Below are 20511 nucleotides of genomic sequence, written 5' to 3' on the forward strand. Positions count from 1 at the left end.
CTCTTCCACTTAAACCCTCAAGCATGAATTCTGGTGTGATCCACCTACCAATCACTCCGCCCGTAACAAAAGCTGGCACTTATCCTTCCACAGACTCCTCAAAGCTCTTACATATACATGTCCATGTGGTAGGTGTACCACAGTTTTTTTCAATCATTCCCCAGTTGCTGGGCCTTCATTTTGTTTCCAGATTCTTCCGTCCTTCACCGCAACGATGATGCAAGAACATTCTTGCACACAAAACCTTGCGTATGGGTGCTTTTATTTTTATGGGCTCATTTCCCAGAAGCTGAGTCATGTAATACATGGTATGTGTGTGTTTTTACATTAATAGTTTGCTTTTGGAAAATTCACAAGACCACAGCAGGGTACACACCCACCCCCTACCATCGCTCCATCTACCACGGAGGTGGATAACCAATTTGATGGGAGGGACAATAACTCAGGGTAGTGGCTGAAAAGTAGCCCCCCCAAAGGTATGTCTATGTCCCAATCCTCAGAATATATAAATATGATCTCATTTTAAGAAGGGGTCTTTGCAGATCTAACTGAAGCTATCTAGATGAGCTCAGCCTGGATTACTTGGGGGGCCCTAAATCCAAAGACAGGTATCGTTGTCCAAGAGACATGCAGCGAGAAGAGGAAGGGACCCTGTGAAGAAGGAAGCAAGACTGGAGTTACGCAGCCATAACTCCAAGGGAAACCTAAAGCCACCAGACCCTGGAAGAGAAAGGACAAGTTCTCCCCAAGAGCCTTCGGAGGGAGCACGGTCCTGACCTTGATTTCTGTCTTTTCACCTCCAGAACCGTGAGAAGAATATATTTCTGTGGTTTTAAGCTGCCAAGTTTGTGGCAATTTGTTTTTGGCATCCCCAGGGGACCAACATACTCATTGTTACCATAAACTGATGTTTTTCTGAAAACTACTGAGGTTGAACATATTTTCCTGTGGTTTTACTGGCCATTTGATTTTGCTTTCCTGTAAATTGACTATTTGGATCTTTCCCCCACTTTTCAAAGGTTGTTTTTTCTATCAGTCCTTATGAATGCAGTGAAAATGCAGACATTCACACTCTGTCTGCCGCATGTTGTTAAGAGCTCTAGTTTACATCCGTCGAGTTTGTTTATGGCACGTTCGGTCACAGGATGAAGACTGATGACATGGTCCAGCACACTCATCTTTTCCTTTTTCCCTTACGAGTTACCTGCCTGCTGATTTTAAACATGTCTCTGACATCTGAGTTATACAAATATTCTCCAAATTCTCCTTTCAAATGTTGGTGGCAGGCACAAAGATATTTCCCAAGGATGTCCAATGTCCTCGTCCCCGGAACCCGTGAAGATGCTCCCTTCCATGGCAAAAAGGGCTCTGCTGGTGTGATGAGGTGTACAGGTCATAAGACACGGAGAGTTTCCTGGATTATCCAGTTGGGGGGGGGAGCAATCTAGATCTGAGAGTTCTTGAGAGGGAGATCCTTTCCCAGGTGTGGTCAGAAGGAGGCATGACTATGGACGAAACATTAGAGAGATGCAGTGCTTCTGACTTTGAAGATGGAGGAAGGGGCCACAAGCCAAGGAATGTAGACAAGCCTTGGGCATGGGGAGGAAAGGGGTTCTCCCTCAGAGCCGCTGCAACAGACTACAACCCTGCTGACACCTTAGCCCTGTGGAACCTATGTCAGACTTTTTACCTGCAGCACCGTCAGGTAAAACATTTGTTTTCCTTAAGCCATGGATTAAGTCAGTGAGTCAGTGATTTGTCATGGCACCAAGAGAGAGAGAACACATATTTATTGCTCAATTTAAAAAGGTGCACCCTTATCCATCTATAATTTACTCTACTTTTTTTTTTTATTGAAGTATAGTTGATTTACGCTGTTGTGTTAGTTTCTGGTGTATTGCCTAGTGATTCAGTGATACATACATATATATCCATTTTCATATTCTTTTTCGTTACAGGTTATTACAAGTCATTGAATGTAGTTCCCTGTGCTGTACAGTAGGACCTTGTTGTTTATCTGTTTTGTATACAACAGTCTGTATCTGCTAAACCCAAACTCCTAATTTATCCCTCCCCTGCCCTTTGGTAACCATGTTTGTTTTCTATGCCTGTGAGTCTGTTTTTGTTTTGTAAATAAGTTCATTCGTATCATGTTTTTGGATTCCACGTATAAGTGATATCATATGATATTTGCCTTTCTCTGTCTGACTTACTTCACTTAGCGTGCGCATCTCTAGGTCCATCCACGTTGCTGCATGTAATTTACTTCAGAATATGTTAGCAAGTAGGAGTACAGCTTTGTTTCTAGATGGACTCTCCAATCTGTTGTACCATCAATGTGTTTATTCCTTTGCAAATATCATGTTGTCCTGATACAGTCCCTCCAATATGTTCAGGTACCTGGTAGGCAGATTAGCCTCCTCTGTTTTTATTCATTTTAAAAATAGTTTCCTTGGGTTTTTACAGTATTATTTTATGTTCTTCAAATTATGATTTCTTGTTAAAGTTCATTCCGAAATATTTTATAATATGTTGTTAGGGCGACAATTACTTCTCCATTTGTAATTGAGAGCTCTTATAAATAAAGGGCACCAACTTCAGCCCTGTCTCAGGGCCTTTGAATGTGCGATTCCCTCTGACTAGACTTATCCCACTCCTCTGCATGGCAGGCTTCCTCACGGACTTCAAGTGTCTGCTCAGATGCCAACATATTTTCATCAGGGAGGCCTTCCCTGGTCACCCCACAGAATACAGCACAGCCCTGCCCACCAGCACCCCACCTGGGGTGCACTTACTAACTCCCTCTCCCGCTTTACAGCTTTGTCCATAGCCCTTGTCACCATCTGTCTTATCATTTCCTCATCTGTGGTTTATTTTCCATTTCCACCCACTGAGATGTCAGCCCCATGAGGGTATTTTCTCTCTTCCATTCACTACGACATCCCTGGGGGCTAGATGAATGTGTTGGGGTCCGGGGGGGGGAATCCCCCAAATTTGCCTCAATGGCATATTGATTATTTTGAATTAAAGTTACTTAAGAAATGGTCAATGGAAGAAGAACACTCTGACCTTCCTTTCTAAAAGCAAGTTATAAATCTCTCATATGAAAGGTGCCCTCCCTGAATCTAGACACAGAAGGACACCCTTATCATCTGAGATAGGGAATTCTGGGCTGAGAAGTCTGTATAAACAAATCTTGTTGCTTCTTTAATTTACTACCTCAAGCCCAAACTCTGTGTCAGCTCCTCACTAATTAAGCACCCAAAGCCTAAGTTTCTTAGTCTTGTCAATTCTTTACAAATGTATTTGCTTCTCTGTCTAAAAAATAGAAAAGCGTCCTGCTTTGGCCACCTCTTAGATCCCATTTCTACGGGCCCTCCAAACACATGAGTTAGAATTTGTTTCTTTTCCTCCTGTTAATCTGTCTCAGGTCGATTGTGTGATTAGTCCAGCCATGAGAGCTCAAGAGGGCAGGGACGGAAATTTGCCCTCCCCAGCAAGTCCTTGGCATTCATTCAGTCAGTGTCCGATAAATATTTGTTGAATGAACGTCTATAAGGAAGACCTATTGATTTTTCAACATTTATTTTTAATCCAATCACCTTGTCAAATCTATCATTACTAATAGTGGTAGTTTTTATTTTTTACTGGAGTCTCTTGACTTTTGTAGAAGTACAAATGCGTCATCAACTAAAAAGGGTACTGTTACTTTTCTGGTTGCATGCACTATACTAAATAGCCCTTTTCCCACTAAATTCACTGGAACCTTTGAAACTCTGATGAGTAATGTTAGTGGAAGCAGGGATCCCTATCTGCAGAAGACTGCAAGGACAGTCTCAGTTATCCCCACACCCACGTCCTCTACCACGAAACTGAGGTGCCCTCATTCTCTGAGTCTAGGCTGAGCCACGTGGGTGCTTTGGTCAGTGGGATGTTAGCAAGTATGATGCAAGAAGAGGCCTGAAAAGTGCTCTCTGACCCTGGGCTTGCTCTTGTTCCTGTCACTACCATGACAGCGTGCCTGGGCCAGCCTGCTGGAAGGTGAGAACACGCTGTGCAGAGTCAAATTTTCCCAAGTATTCTAGCAGAGGCCAAGGCAGATCAGTCTGCAGCCAGCCAGCCAGCCAGCCCCAGATATGTGAGCAGCCCAGTCAGGGTCCCAGAACTGCCTGGATGACCTGCACCTGACCACGGTCCTCGCGAGCCCAGCTCAGAGCCCCGATCTCCACGACTGTGAGCTACTTACATGGTTGTTATTATTTGCCTCTGAAGTTTGGTAGTTGTTTGTGTTATAGCATCATTGTGACCACAGATCACTCTCTTAGGCCTGATTTTCATAAAAAGACCTTCAGAGTTTCACCATTTAGAAGTTTGTTGTTAGTTTTTGGTGGATAGTCTTTCCCAAATTTAAGTAAAACAGAAAAGGAATTAAGGTTTTTTTATGGAAAAAGGCTGAATTTTACAAATGCCTTTTTCACATGTATTGATACAATCTTTTATCCTTCAATTTAATGATGAGACAAATTATCTTGATAGATTTCCTTATGTTTAACCATGTTTATATTTGGAAACGAGTCCCCCGTGGTCACAGTATATTATCCTTTTGAGATGACTTTGGACTTCACTTGGTAATATTTTATTAAGAAGTTTGCACCTACACCTATAAGTGAATTGGTCTAGGGTTTTTAAAAAAATTTTTTGTCTGTATTTTGTTGAACAGATTTAGGAAATGATTTGGGAATTGATGCAGAAGCTCAAATACAAGAAAGAATATAAAGATTTGAAAAACATAAGCCACAGAATCTACATTTGTGCACAGAACTTGCATCATAATGGCATATTAATAAAATACAGATCACAAGGCTAAAAAGACAATTTTAACGGACTTTAAAAAGTAGATTCTTTAATAGATCATAATCTTAGATCATAAGCAAATAAATTTGGTATTAAATAATAAAACATTAGCTAGTCAATCTCAACTACTTGAAAAAGAATCCTTCAAAATAACTCTAGGATTAATAGGGAAAGAAAAGTTAAAAGTGTAAACTAGAACCAATGCAAAGAATATCTATTTTTCTACCAAACCATGATAGCTTCAGGACTGAAAGACTTACAATCAATGAACATAGTACTCAAGCTAAGAAATTCCATGAAGGACAAAAGAACAAACCCAAAGAAAGTATGAACAAGAAATTAATAAAGATAAATACTGAAGTAAATGTAGCAGAAAACAAACTTAGTAGACAAAACAAATACATTCAAAATCTGGTTCTTTTATAAAATATATAACCACCTCATAAGTATGACTGAGGAAAAAAAGAGAGGAAAACATTAGAACTGAGGGAAGAGAGAAACACACACACCCCGATTAAAATAATTATAAGAAAATACTATGTTTAACTCCATTTCCATGGATGTGAAAATCTATAGGGAGTGGATTATTTCTTAAACAAACAAGGAATTAACTAACCCAAGAAGAAGTAAAAAAAAAAAAAATCAATTAAAAAAAGATTTGAAACAGTAATTAAAAGTTTGTCATTTAAAACATCATTTAAAAGGGGAGAAAAGTACCAGGATTAAATAATTTCACAGATGGAGTCCAACTAACTTTAAAAAAAACAAATAATGTCGATGCTATTTAAACTATTCCAAACCAATGAAAAAGGTAAATTCCTAAATTATATAGATCAGTGATTCTTAGAGTATCTTTCTTAGAGCAGTAGCTTCTGGAAACTTGTTAGAAATGCAAATTATCTGGTCACACCCCAGACCTACTGAATCAGAATCTAGGGGCTTGCAGGGGTAGAGGGGTGGGAAGGTGGGGAAGGTCCTGGAATTTAAGGCCCTCAAAAGCTGAATTCTGAAAACCACTGCTGTATATGTACCTGGCATCCACTTGATACACAACAGGCCACAAAAGTTGCTTCATTTTCAGGAATTTGCCTCCTAAATTTACCTACTCTCTGTTCTTTTTCTCAACATCGATCTATCTTCCAAGCATAATATAATAAACTTTTTTTTTTAAATTGAAGTATAGTCAGTTACAATGTGTCAATTTCTGGTGTACAGCACAATGTCCCAGTCACGTATATACATATATATATTCATTTTCATATTCTTTTTCATATCATAAACTTGCTCACAGAATTCTTCCCTCCCACAAAATACATTTTTTTTTTGCATAACAAATTTCTTCCATGTATAGATACATCCAGACATTTATGATTACTGAGAAAACCATTTCTTTGGCGTGCAAAGCGGATGGAGGTAAGAACGGGTAGATGGGATGTGGGTGGGCTGTGTTGGTGGGAACCGGCACGCAGCACCTACTCCCTGGTGCGGGGGTTTCTGCTGGCAACAGAGGTTGTGCCTGTGGGGTGAGGTCAAGGGCAAAGGTTCAAGTATCAGTATTAGTATCTGCTTAGGTGTTGGTAGAAATAAAAGGTGGTATTCCGAACTAAGACAGGCACGGGCGTTGGCATGTTGCATGCTAATTACCAAGCAAGAAGAAGTACTTTTTCCCTGTAAAAGTGAACAGGCTGCAGTGGGTTGGAAGCATTTAATATGCTTTAATAAGGAGATGAAGAGGTATGTGAAACGCATACCACAAAAGCCAGGCATTTCACATCCATGTATATCATTTCCCCCATATCTAGTGTGAAAATTATTTATTATGAATTGTAGTGGTTTTTTTTTTTGATCTCAAGAGAGAACAGAGTTGGTTCTTTTTTTATTGAAGTATAGTCATTTTACAATGTGTTAATTTCTGGTGCACAGCATAGTGATTCAGTTACATATTCTTTTCATATTATTTTTCATTATAGGCTATTACAAGGTATTGAATATAGTTTCTTGTGCTATACAGTAGGACCTTGTTGTTTATCTGTTTTATATATAGTAGTGTGTATCTGCAAATCCTGAACTCCCAGTTTATCCCTCCCTCTTCCCGTTTCCCCGCTGGTAATCATGTTTGTCTTCTACTGAACTCTCGTTTTTTTTAAATGTGGAAAGAAAGGGCTAGAAAATACTGGGAACTTGCCCCAGGACACCCGATTCTCTACAGCATTCATAATCAGGTTTGCCTTGCTCGAATCCTGCTTTGGCTCCTTCTAGTAAACCTCTCAGAAATTTTTTTTCTTAGTCTGAATTGTCTCCCAAGAAATCTGAGTCCATCTCCTTTCCCAATGGGCTAACTCCTTCAGACGAGTCTTTTCCAACAGATAACACACTTCCTCCCTCTGTTCAGTTAGATGTGCTTCAAAATCAAAGTCTTTCAATGATGTTTTTATTGCGTTGGCCCAGAGACTAACACAATCATTACACATGCCATATAAAAGAAACCATTTTAATATTAACACCCTTTCATTTGGGGATTAAGAGTTTGGGGTTTGCTTTGGCGTGCAGAGGGAATATTGGTTACCTGTAATTCTGGTTTTCAGGAAGCTCATAGCTGTAACAGATAGCAGCTCTCTGAATCTAAATTTCCTGGCACATCAGAGGCCGGCACTGGAAAGCTCAGGTTCCCTGCCTCTGACCACCCACGGGAGGAGGCAGGAATTTGTCAACAGTGTGGTCACCTCTACAAAGCGCCCTTCCACCCGAGGCTCTGGGTCCTCACCCTGAGACCCAGCGCACAGGCCAAGATGATTCGGTTGTCATAAATAGAGACTCCCTGAGAGCAGAAATTAGAAACGGGGCTGAGGAACAAGGGAGAAAATCCTCCAAAACAGAGGTGCATACGTTTTCTTAGTATTTGTCTGCTTCTAACCGACTACCTTGGCCCCTAGGGATGGAAGCGGCTGGGTTACCAAATTTTCAAGGTGATCAGAATAGCTGTTTTTTTTTTTGTTGTTGCTGTTGTTTTTGTTTTTTTAAGGCAAAGCAAATGGTTTGACAGCTGGGGAAAGACATAAAATGTTTGTTAGGCTTAAACCCTCTGCTTCTGGTCCACAGCTCAGAGTCCTTGAATTGATATATTACTCGAACCTTGCAGATCATAACACATAACCTTGCAACTTGTAATCCTGTAGGGCTTTGGGGCTCTGATGATACTTCTAAAGAGAGCTAAAATCTATCTGCATGCAAACAGTTCTCTTTACTTTCCTACAGTTAATTGACAAAATTTAGTAATCAAATAGGGAGGCGCATTATTTCTTGTGAGCCAGTTAATTACCCTATCATATCTGGTTCTAAGAAAGGATCACATTCTTAAAGCAAACTATGATTACAGATTGTTCTCCTTTTCCTCACAATAAGGAATGAAAATCTCCTATAAGAGTTCTTGATTGTTTTGTAAATACGACTAACAATTAATTATCAAATACGTACGTTGCTTGTACAAGAAAAAAATGATGAGTAATATACCTAAGGTCTCTCAACTCTCGTTTCTTTTCTAGTTTTTCTATGCATCTGTTTTATATGTGGATGAAACTGCACCATAAATTCTGATTTTTGTCCTTTCCCTCTAACATTAAGCATTCTGTTATGCTATACTCTCTTCCTGAATAGCACTTTTAATGTCTTTAAATAGTCCACCACATAGATATAGCTTTTATATATTTAACATTCTCCTATTGAAAGACACTTGGTGGATTTTCAAGGCCACAAATAACATTTCTGAGTCGAAATCTATTTCTGAATCTGAATTCTTTTTTTAGGAAAAATTTCCTGCGTATTCCAGGAGATGCTCAAATGACTGCTTCAAAGAACATGAACATTTAGTAGGCTCTCGATAGGACTGCAAATGACTGTGTCTTCAGCTGTTGGTGGGAAGGATCCTGTGGAAATTTCCCTGTGACTGTGCTCTGTCTACACTCAGAGTTTTCCCTGGATTCTCATTGTTTTGAGCTAAAGTCTAAATATTGTCTCGAGAGTTTCCAGACCACTGGCCAATGGCCTGGGGTTCCACAGTCCATTGTAGTGAAGGCAGGGCCCTGAGTGTGGGTTGTCAACCGCCGAAACAGCTTTTGTCACCACTGCCGCAGCCTACGTGGATCCTGCCCACCTCGCAGGGAAGGCGGGAGGCTGAGTTCTGAAGAAGCTGCAGGCTGTAAGTTGGCAGGAAGGCAGAGTAGGGGCAGCTCAACAGGACTGTAAAAGGAGCTTCGGCAGTTGCACTGAGCAAGATGGCAAGGAGATAGAGGACGTTAACATAATAATGATCACATCAACCACACTAATAAGTTTGTTACAAACAGAGGCATAATTACACTCAAAGTGCTGGCTTTTGAATTTGGGGTTCTATGAGAAAATTCGAGAGCCTCGGGGGTGCAGGATTAAGGTGGTGCAGAGGTCATAAATTGCAATGCTTGGTTTGAGGTCCTAGACTATAAAATCACCATTGGATACAGAACACCCCTATCTTTTGAAATATATATCAGAGCAGATATTCTAATTAGGCAGAAACCACTCTGTTTTAGATAATTAGGCAGAAACTATTCGGGAGTGAATGAAGTCTTTGTTATAAAGCCAAGTAGAGGAAAATAAATTTCAGGCATGTGGAATCGATATTCTTAAAAAGGAGATGGCCGACTGTTTTATTAATAGGTAAATCGTAATCTTTGGCTTTTGTGTATCTGTGTATTAGGAACCCCACCCTTACATCTTACAATTCTTTCTTATCTTCAAATTCACCCCAGGGTAATTATTTGCCCATGGTAGAAACTCAATACATATTTGCTGAATTTTAATTGAAGGTATGTTTTTCTTTCTATGAGTATTTGAATTGGGGATTTTTTCCATGTCTTTGAAGTGAGACCTGTCTGTGTTAATGGACTAGGTTCATGTTCCCCTGTTGTTTCTGTAACTCTATTAACCAAGTTTTCCAGGGGTGGGAGAAGGGTACAGCTCAATGGTAGAGCGGGTGCTTAGCATGCACAAGATCCTGGGTTCAATCACCAGCACCTCCGTTAAAACAGAGAAAGTTCAAGAATTTTCCTTCCGAAGGAGGAAGGAGATGGACTGTCCATTTCCTCTGCCATTTAGGTGGTATCGAGGTCCCACAAGAATCTTTGCACTCGCTGTTTCCTTTGTCTGGGAGGCTCGGCTGTCCTGCCAGCCCCCTCCTCTTGGCGGGTCCAGCTGGAAGGGTCCTTCAGCAGAGAGACCAGTTCTGACCACACAGCTGACTCTGGTTCTCCCTCCCTGCACTTGACATTTTTGGTTATTTTTCTGTCTTAGATCTTTAGCCTGTTCACAGCATGCATTACAATTAAAACCATTTCATTGATTCATTTAGGTTAAAAATGTCAGTATTTTTCAAACTTTTAAAACTCGTAACACGAAATGTCTGATTTATACCCTGGCATATACATACAACTGGAATGACAGTTTGATGAACTAACACATTTAAGAGCTACAGTGGAACAAGGTCCACTTTCTTCATTCTATTCTAGCTTGTTCTTTAAAGAAACAATCATGAAAGACGTTTGTGACCAACTGAATTGATCTCATAATCCAATAACAGGGTTCAACCCAAAATCTGAACTGTTGGATTATTTGCTTTCTGTCTCTTTCATCTGACTACAGAAAAAGTACGCTCCATGAGGTCAGAGAATAAATATTTGTCTTACTCACTTTTATATGGTTGACACTCCATAAATATTTTTAAACAAATCAATACATGAAAAAAGAATAAATAAAGTCTTACTAAATTTATCTTCCTTATTTTGGCATACTTGACTCTTTAAAAATAATTACTTAAGTGAAAGCTTCCTTTCTAATAAGATGATTTTTGAAATCCAACCTAACGTTTGGGAACCCAATAGGTATTTCATAAAGATGTCAATATCACTGAGTTGCTCCGCAATCCCAGAATTTGAAAAAGCACTTGAAGAATAGAAGTTTTATTGGAACTTTTGTAATTTGTAAGATGTGTTATAAAGCCGCTGTTTAAATAGATCAGAAAACTCCAGCCCCTTATTTAGTACTGTTCTGGGTGGAGAAGGGATGAGTCAATAAACAAGTGACAAGAGAAGCTACAGAGGAAAACAGAGGGAAGGTCTCCCTTACAGACACCTGCCTCTGCTTCCCAAACGCTGCAGGGTGCTGGACAGCGAGCCTGCTGCCCTGAATGAAAGCTCTGTATCACGTTTCTAGTCTACCTGCAGAAAGTTTTTCCATGTGCCTATTTAAAATCTCTCTTTGTCAATCTGATACCCAATCACGCTACTATTGTTCGATCTTTGGTAACTAAGGAAAAAAGAATTCCGTTCCAGAGTAACAAACTTTTCATGTGATTTAAAAATTGTTGGTTTCTGTAAGAATTTTCCATGATAGAGAACTATGTATCAACAATCTTTGCAGAAATGAAATAGAAATGAAATAATGTGCTTTCACTTCCTTTCTCAAAAGGGAAAGCAAAATGGAAGAGAGATCTTCCCTCACCCAAAAATTTTTTTTAATGTAAATAACTATTTCTGGTGAAACTTTAGTGAACATTCGTTTGCTCTAGAGCAGTGCTTTTCAAACTTCAGCGTCTCTCAGTATCACCTGGCCTGCTTCTTAAACGCAGGTGACTAGCCCCGCACCTAGAGTCTCTTTCTCCCAGAAATCTGCATTTATAATAGGTTTTCACATGATGTTGATGCTCTGGTCTGAGCACAATGTTTTGAGAAACACTGCCCTGAACAATGATTCTCAACTGGGGCAATTTGGTCCCCACCTCCGTGGACATGTGGCGATGTCTGAAGACACGTTTGATTGTCATGATTGGGTCTTTACTGGCATCGAGGAAGTGAAGCCAGGATGCTGCTAACTATCTTACAATGCACGAGACAGCCCCCAGCAGCAAAGAATTATCCGGCCCCAAGTATCCATAATGCTGAGGATGAGAAACCTAGCTGTACAGGAACTCGCTTTCTCACGGAAACACATTTAATACGAGTTTAAATAACAGGTAAAACAAGAGCTACTCATTTCAGAAGGCTTCAACTAAAGTGGAATGATGTCACAGAAATTAAAGTAATTGGATGGAGTCTCAGGAAGGTACCTACTGTCATCTTCCTCTGTGTCTGTCTGTCTCTCTCACATTCACATGTCCGTGAAGCTTATAAAACACCTGACAGTCCAGACATTTACTCATCCAAAATGTAAATGAGACCTGAGTAGGGCCAAAGAGGGATGTGAAGCCAAAGGGGATGAGGAAACACTTTTATCCCCCAGGGGGCTGCAATCACCTTGTCCAAAGCAGGTAAGATTCCCGACGCACCTTGATGGTGGAAAGTATCAACACAGGTGTCACAGAATAATGGCGTTGGAAAGAACCCTGCTGTTATGTAGCCGACTCAGTCTTTCTCTTTAATATTGTTTATTGATGACAGAAGAATTGCTTGGTGTCTCGGCCAGGGCTTAAGCAACATTAAGGAGGAGGCAATGATTCTCTGAGGAAAATTCTCGTCGCTTCTCTCCACCTTTCATAGACTTCCCACCATCTATTTTCAGAATTTACAGAGCCCACATAGCAAAGAAAACATGCTCACACATTAAAAAAAAAAAAAAAAAGAAAGGTATCTACTCTCTAGTGTGACTTCTCCCCATCTTCTCCCGAGTCTCCTTTCACACCTGAGCCCATCTTAGCCAGCAGTGCCCTGGGAGAGGGTGCCCATGGTGGAAACACGGGGAAACATCCTTTTTGCTCCTGGAGATTATCTCCAAGTCTTTCAGATGATCCTTTCTACATCTCTCTTCTGAACTTTTCTCAGTTCTTCTTACCTCTCTGTTGCTTCACACCACCATCATCTCTCTTCTCGATTACAGAACAGCCTTCTGGTTACCCTGCTAACCTCTCATTTGCCCCTCTCTTCATGCTCTAGCCAGAGGGAGCTCTCTAAAACACACATCAGGGGATGTCACCCCGCTGCTTGAAACCTTTCATTTGCCACTGACAGGGAGGAAGAACTGAGGGTGACTTGGAAGGCTCTCGGTCCGCAGGCCACCGCTTCCCCTTCATATCTGGTTCCCCTCCCTCCTCTCCTCCTCCTTCTTATCATGGCACCACCATCAAGAATTTTTCTGGTTTCCATGAACATGCGATGCCATCCCTAAGTCCTTTCTCATGTGCTGTTTCCCCTGCCAAGAATATCGCTCCCTTGCCTCTGCCCTCTGTCCCACATCCACTGTGTCCAGCCTCAGCTAACATGGCTTTTTCCCTGGGAAGCTTTCCTTGCCCTCCCAAGTCAGAGTTAGGCAGCCCCCACCTTGGGTTCTCAGGGCATCTTGTAAAACTCCTCATTGTGATTATTTTCTGTTGTCATCGTCTGCGCCCCCTGGTAGCCTGAAAGGTCGGTCTCCACATCTCCTTATCTTATAGCATTGCAGCTCCAGGACTTGGCACACAGTAAACACTGGCCGTACTTTTTGGTGGGGATTTAATAAAATATATTATCCTGGGAAAGCATTTCATGAAGCTGGCGTGGGAGGTAAATTCTAAAATACACAAGGAGCCTTCCCCGGGGGTCCCTGAAATCAAACCACGCTGACATTTCCTACATCTATGCCCACGTTTGTGTGGCCGAATCATGACTAAATGAAGCTTTCTTGTGGACTGTGAGCTGATCTCTTTTTAGGGCCTTCAGTCACTTGCACATGCTTTTTTCTCTGTTGTACGTCTAACTGGATCACAGCATCGCAGAAGGCAGTGTGGCTGGACCACGGTGAGCTAAGGGGAGAGGGATGGGGGTGGGATCTGTGAGGCTGGGCCTCACAGGCTGTGGTGACGAGTGAAGACCTCATTTTCTAGCTCAGTGGGAAAACTCCAAAGAGTTCAAATCGCAGGGGCGACTTGATCACTCTGCCTGCTTTACGGAAAACGGGTTTGAGGATGGGCCCCAAAGTGGAAGGAGCGAGTTGAGTTAAGAGACTACTGATGCGTTTCAGGGGGATGATGGTGGCCTGGTTCCGGGTGATAGCAATGGAGATGGTGAGAGCATGCAGGCTCCAGATACATTCTGGAGGTAGAAGACGCAGGAGTTGCTGAGAGTTTGGACGTAGGGGTGAGGGAAAGAGAAAACAAGGAGAGAAAGCAAGGATGACTTCTAGGTGTTTGGACTGAACACCCAGATGAATGATGCTGCCACACACTGAGATCGAAAGGCAGCAACTCCTACGAGTTTCCAAGACCCAGCTCAGTTCTCACCTCCTCCATGAAAGATGCCATCGACTTCAAATACAACCTTCCCTCTCTCCTCTCAGCGACTTGGGGAATCCTTGCCTGTACCACTCACCCCTGCAGGAGCGTGTGCTGAACTCCCAGCCTGGCCTATGGTCCTTGTAGGTGAGGGACAGCTCCGCCGTCCCATCCAGCAGCGCCAGGAACAGAGCTCTGGATGTAGCAGGTGCACCACACCAATTTGCTCCTTGGTGAATTAAACATGATTCACATCGCAGCAAATACTCTGGACCAGTTCCCTGGAGCCGCCAGCTGCTAAGAATATCCTGCCTCCCATGGGACTAAATGTTCCTATCCTCTCGTTCACACCCCACTGGATGTTTTAAGATGCCCATTACCAAAGCGCTTTGAAAAAACTCTGTTCTTTTCTAGAATCTCAAAGATAGGCATTTAACAGCTATGACAGACTCTGTGATGGTTTAGTATTATCACTTTTCACCCGATGTACAGTTGCTTTTCTTTCCCATTATTAAGTGTTACCTAAAATTGCAACCTCATTTCCTCTTCTATGAAATAGAAATTCAGGATAAGTTTCTTATTGAAAACTCTTTGAAATACCCTCAAGTACCTTTCATTTTCTACAACGTTCATTCACACTTGGGTTAGAGTGCTTTCTTTTTTTTTTTTAATTTTAAGATACCATAATACCACCTTTCAATTCATCTGAAAAGTTTTTTTAAAAAAATATAAATCTGGTACATGTTTGGAGCTAGACATTTCTGGTTACTTCCCACACAAAGCGAGAATGCGGTCCCGCGTATTCTTAACAGTGAAGAAGGAACATAATTATGAAGAATGTATGCACAGGAAGGAATTAAGCTTTCTCCTGCTCTTTCTTTCAACTCATAATCTTTGAGAATTACTTAGAAAAGTTCTTTTTGGCTCAGCATCCACTCTAGTACTGGGACAAGCATCTTATATACCCTTTGTCACTGAATGATCCCAACCACCCCGAGGCAGCTGTGACCTGCACTTCCCAGTGGAGTGAAGGGATAGTTAGCAGAATAAATAATTTGTCTGAGGATCCACATCTAAAAGCAGCACCGCCTGTATCCAGGCCCCGGTCTTGGTGAGTCTGAAGCTCCCCCGATCATTCACGCAGATTCCAGGGGTGGAGTAAATCCCCTGATGAAGAGCCCGGTTCCACTGCAGCACCTGCCAGACTCTCTAAGGATTCTTTCTTATATCAAACCAAATCCTGAAATTTCCATTCACTGTCAGTCCTACTGTTGGAAATGGGAGTTCTTTCATAAGGTTCCAGGAAATCCTCAATATTAGGTGCCAGTTTTGTGTTTATCTAAGTGCACTTTCTGGGAAGAAAGCCTACGTGTTTTTTTTTTTTTTTTTTTAAATCAGATTGTCAAAGAGGTCTGTCCTTCCCTTCCCCAAAGGATAAAACCCTTTTCCTCGGGGAAGAGAGAAGAGGCAGTCTCCTCACTCTGGTCGTCCTCCTTCTACCCAAAACAGCTGTGATCCCTTCTGCAGCCCTTTCTTTCCAGACTGAACACCCCCAGGCCTTCCCACCTTTCCTGTGGAACATGGAGCATCTCCAAAGCCGCACCTTCCCTGGACCACTCTCTGTTCCCTCAGATATGCCACTTGGGGGAACTCAGTGCCCCTCCAAGTATGGCCCTAGAAACTGACTACAACTGTGCATTCACACATGCATTCAATCTTCTAGTTAAGATCATTTTTCTTTTACAAATCTCCTTAAAATTTTTAATGTTTAGAAAACACAGCAGTATAATCTATATCCTTTTATTAACCTCTTTACCCGTCAATCCTCCACCAAGAAAGCCTGAAATCCAGGGCTTATATTTTCTTTGCCTTGTCTTTTAACTTCAAGAGAAATGAGAAATCTTGGAAAAGCACATTTGTGGAATCTCACCCTTAGCAATGATATATTAGACTTTTCAGCTAAGTTGGCCACTGGAAGCCCACACCCTGAAGATGGACAAGCCTTGACCCACACATAGGAATGGAAACAAAACCCTCTTCAGCATCCACACGGAGGGCGTCACGGTGACACTTACCCTGCTCTTCTACCGGCTGTCAGGACCTGCTGACATTTCCACACCCTCGGCATAATCTGCTCCTACTCTGCTCCCAAGCCAGGAGGAAGGAAGGCTTTCTAAGCAGATAAACTGCTCAGAACCCACAGCCACATCCCACACTTATGTGGCTGAGAGATCCCAATTAGACGCCCTTGAAATGCATCTCAGATGCCAGTGCCGACCGACGCTGAGCTGGCGTCATGACTGCATGGGTTTTGCCACATAACACTCCCCCCGGACAGACAGCTCATGACTTGGGGCTGTTCTCCGCACCTGGGATTCCACACCATGCCTCCAGCCCGCTACCAGGAGCCAGGCTTGCAGAGGAAGATGAGCAAGGCTTGTGGTAACCTAAGCCCCGGGTGAAATGAGACTCCTATAACACCAGGAGGCTGCCTGGACAGCTAACAACTGACATGCTACCTTATCCACGTCCCTGGGCTGCTGCTGTGACCATGAGACCCTCTACCCCCCTCCCAACTCCAATCCACCGCCAGCCGGCGCAGCCTGATCAGCAGGACTGCTAATCCACTAATGATGCTGCTTTTACCTGGCAAAGGGGACAAGAAAAATGTGGTTCAAAATAAAGCTTGTGATTCCCGAATATCTGAGGCTTCCTTGGGTTGGAAGCCATCGAGATTCAGGCTTGTGAGGCTGAATTTCCAATGACCTTTTTTTTCTTTAAAAAAAATGAAAAGCATTATTCTGAAAATGTCCCATACTGCTGCACTTGTTTGCTGCTGGGGTGCTGAGCAATGAATTTAATTTGCTTTCTTGCACTCTTCAGAGAACATGTTTCTGCTGGTGTGTAAAGTCTAGAAGCTGTCTGCATGCCAAGGCAATGCCCCTTAAATGAAGTCTTACATAAGCCTGACAAATTATCTGTGGATAGAAGGAATCTCCATGGGCTATCACAGAGCCATGACAGCAACTGCCAGGGAGCCACCAAAACAAAAGCCGGCCGAGAAAATTCTTCCAAAAGCCTCAACCGTATGTGGACTTTGCCACTAACATTTTACCATGAGATATTATTATTATTATTATTATTATTATTATTATTTGAATTGAAGTATAGTTGATTTACAATGTTGTGTTATTTTCTGGTGTTCAATTATGCATATATATATATATATAATTTTTAAATTCTTATTTTTATTGAAGTGTAGTTGATTTACAATGTTAGTTTCAGGTGTACAGCAAAGCAATTTAGTTACACGTATACATACATACACATATATATATTTTCAGATTCTTTCCATTAGAGCTCATTACAAGAAGTTGAATGTAGTTCCCTGTGCTATACAGTAGGTCCTTGTTGTTTACCTATTTTATACATGGTAATGTGTATCTGTTAATCCCAAACTCCTGATCTATCCCTCACTGCCTCCCCCTCCCCTGACCACAGTTTGTTTTCTATGTCTGTGACTCTATCTCTGGTTTGTAAATAAAATGTGTATCTTTTTATATATATTCTTTTTCATCACAGGCTATTACAATATCTGAAGTAAGGCAGAAAGAGAATGACAAATACCATGAAATACTTTAAAGGTACTGACATGTTTTCTGTTTTTTCCCCTCCTTCCGTGCTTTCCCCTTCTTTCCCCCCTCCTCCCTTCCTTTTGGCAAACATCACTCTCTCTCTCTCTCTTCCTTTCTTCCTCCTCCCCTCCCTTGCTCTCACCTGTCCCCTCCCCTCTCATGTCCCCTCTCTGCATGTTTATAGTTCACATGCCATAATTTATTGTCAACTTCTCCACCTACACCATCTTCCTAGATTCCAGATGCCCCGAACGGCTAGCTTTCTTCCTATGCTGGGTTACAGCAGTGACAAGTCTCCGTCAGCTCTCTTCTCTATGCAACACCGCAGTGGCGTCCCAGTGGGTACCAGATGAAGCCCAGCTCTCCGGTCTGCAAACGGGACCCTCCGCCCCCGCCCCCACTGCCGCTCCTCCGCCAGCCCCGCCCGCAGCGCCTCGGGAGCCCGTGCTCCTTAACGCCCCCCACCCCCGGCACACCTGACCCCTCCAGACCCCTTCCCCTCTCGGGCCTCGGACAGCTGCCCCTCCTGTTCACACCTTCACACGGGAGCCGAGCCTGTGTTTGAGACCCAAGCCCTCCCGCTCCCTTCCCCAGGCTTCGTTACTGCCTCCCTCCTCCTGGAGTTAACACTGCATGGCAAACTGTTTTTTTATTTCCCCTTGTTTCCTCAAATAGGTTAAGAGTTCCTGGGGCAAAGGTGCTGCTGACTCACCCACCCGGCAGTTGCTCAACAAATGTTTGCTGAATGAACTTTGTTTCTTTGAGCTTCTCCTCGCTATGTCACGCGGAAGAAGCCGCCGCACGGTGGTCACCAGAACGAATGTGCGGGTTCGAATCCCGCCTGTGACTTGAGCGCGTCACCAAACCTCTCACTGCCTCAGTTCCCATCTGTGGGTGGAGATACTACGCTCCGGCTCTGGCGTGGTGGTGAGGATTAAATGAGCTGCTGTGTGTCATGTAGAGGATACCGCCTGGAACGCGGGAGGGCATACATGTTACATGAGAGTTTGTTAAATACAGCGGAGGTGATTCTGATACCCTACGTGCTCCTCGGCTGTGCTTGACCGAGAAGGTTTTGGACGTTATCAGGACTGACTTCGTTTGGATGAGAAGATCCTTGATTAGGAATGTAAATGTCTCACTCCCTCAAACAAAAAGACAGATGTTAACCCCTAGAATAAAATTCCAGTCCGCAGGAAAAGTAAAAGTGGGCATATGCCACACTCAGGGCTCTTGCACGGGCTGGGGAGTTGGGTCTGGAAGGCACATCCAAAAACAAAAACAAAAACAAAAACAAAAGACTACCAGTGGAGAAAATACAATAGTTAGGCTATCACATATGAGAACGCAGACATTGGTTGCAAACTGTTTAACAGAAAATGTGTTCGGGTCCAGGTAAGAAGTTTGAAACAAGTCAAACATCATGCAATTTAACTTCAAAAGATGAGTGGAAGTCCCAACTCAGAGACAACAGCCAAAGGGAAGCCTTTTTGCTTGTACGTAAACTGAGAAGGAGAGTCTCTGGGATGAAATTCTGCAAAATATATCTTCACCTAAGTACACCCTCCATGGTCTTGGCTGCATCTCCTGCCAATGTCCTTCCACACAAGCCTTACACTCTAGCTGCACTGACAATCCTGGGGACCCAGACAGAGGCTCACCTCCACGCCTTTGCATTGTAGGTACCTGGCCTGGGATACCCTCCGTCTGCTTTCTGAAACACTCACTTGGGTTCTCACTCTTCCTGGGAAGACTTTGCTCTTTTCAAGCACCTTTACTCTGGGCTTCAAGATCCTTGAACAGACACATGTCTCAAAGCACTCATTCCTCATGACACTAGTCTGCTCACTTGTTCTCTCCCTCACTAGACTGTGAGACGTTCAAGAGAGGGACTGTACTGAGGTCCCTCCCCATTGCTTCCTCAAAGCTCAGCATAGCTCTCGGAATAAAGTCAGTGCTCCATAATGGTTCGTTGGGTACTTATGGAACAGGCAGACCGCCCTGTGTCTTTCGGGGCAAACTCATTGCCTGGTGCATATGGCAGCAATGTGGGGTGTCCACTGGGCACTATTGATCAGGGCTGTATCCTGGGGATACCACACAAGGGGTGAGGCTGAGGGATTTCTACATTGGACAAAGTTGGAATGATGCACAGTTCGGCATCGTGTCTCTCAGGAAAGAGAAATAGTTAGGATTCCTGAAAAGGGTTAATAACTATAACATGGGTGGTAGATGGAGCTAAGAATTTAAAAGCTTCATCATGAACTTCAATACTTTTTATGACTCATTTGTTTTAGGTGAAAATGCACCTTAAAGCCACAATGAGACACCACTAGACACCCATCAGAATTACTAAATTAAAAAGACTGACATTACCAAGTGTTGGAGAGGCTATGGAGCAACTAGAAATCTTATGTGCTGCTGGTGGTACAACCAGTCTATACAACCACTTTGGGAAGTTGTTGGGAAGTTCCTAGTAAACATGCACCTACCCTACGACCTAGCATTTCTACTCCTGGGTATTATCCAAGAGAAATACATATGCTCATCAAAACTGGAAACAACCCAAATGCCTACCAACTCGAGAATGAATTAAAAAATTGTAGTATATTCACATAACCAATGCTACTCAGCAATAAAAAAGAATAACATATTGATACCCAGAACAATATGTGTGAATGTCTCAATTCAGCAAAAAGTGTCAAATACAAAAGAGTGTTTATGTAATTTCATGTATAAGAAGTTGAAGTG

At 42.6% G+C, this 20511-nt stretch overlaps 1 protein-coding gene and 1 long non-coding RNA gene across 7 annotated transcripts in view; one reads left to right on the forward strand and one right to left on the reverse strand.

The window, feature by feature from the left end:
• The window catches only part of THRB (thyroid hormone receptor beta), a 382589-nt gene that overhangs the window by 181498 nt on the left and 180580 nt on the right, over positions 1 to 20511 (reverse strand). The gene's annotated exons all lie outside the window — the stretch shown is intronic.
• Positions 17122 to 18134, forward strand: LOC116147434 (uncharacterized). Its single transcript, XR_004131044.2, has 3 exons — positions 17122 to 17211; positions 17708 to 17769; positions 17996 to 18134. It is a non-coding gene; the product is annotated as an uncharacterized LOC116147434 (long non-coding RNA).

Source organism: Camelus dromedarius, chromosome 2 (assembly GCF_036321535.1).
Source record: "Camelus dromedarius isolate mCamDro1 chromosome 2, mCamDro1.pat, whole genome shotgun sequence".
Taxonomy (NCBI): Eukaryota; Metazoa; Chordata; class Mammalia; order Artiodactyla; family Camelidae; genus Camelus; species Camelus dromedarius.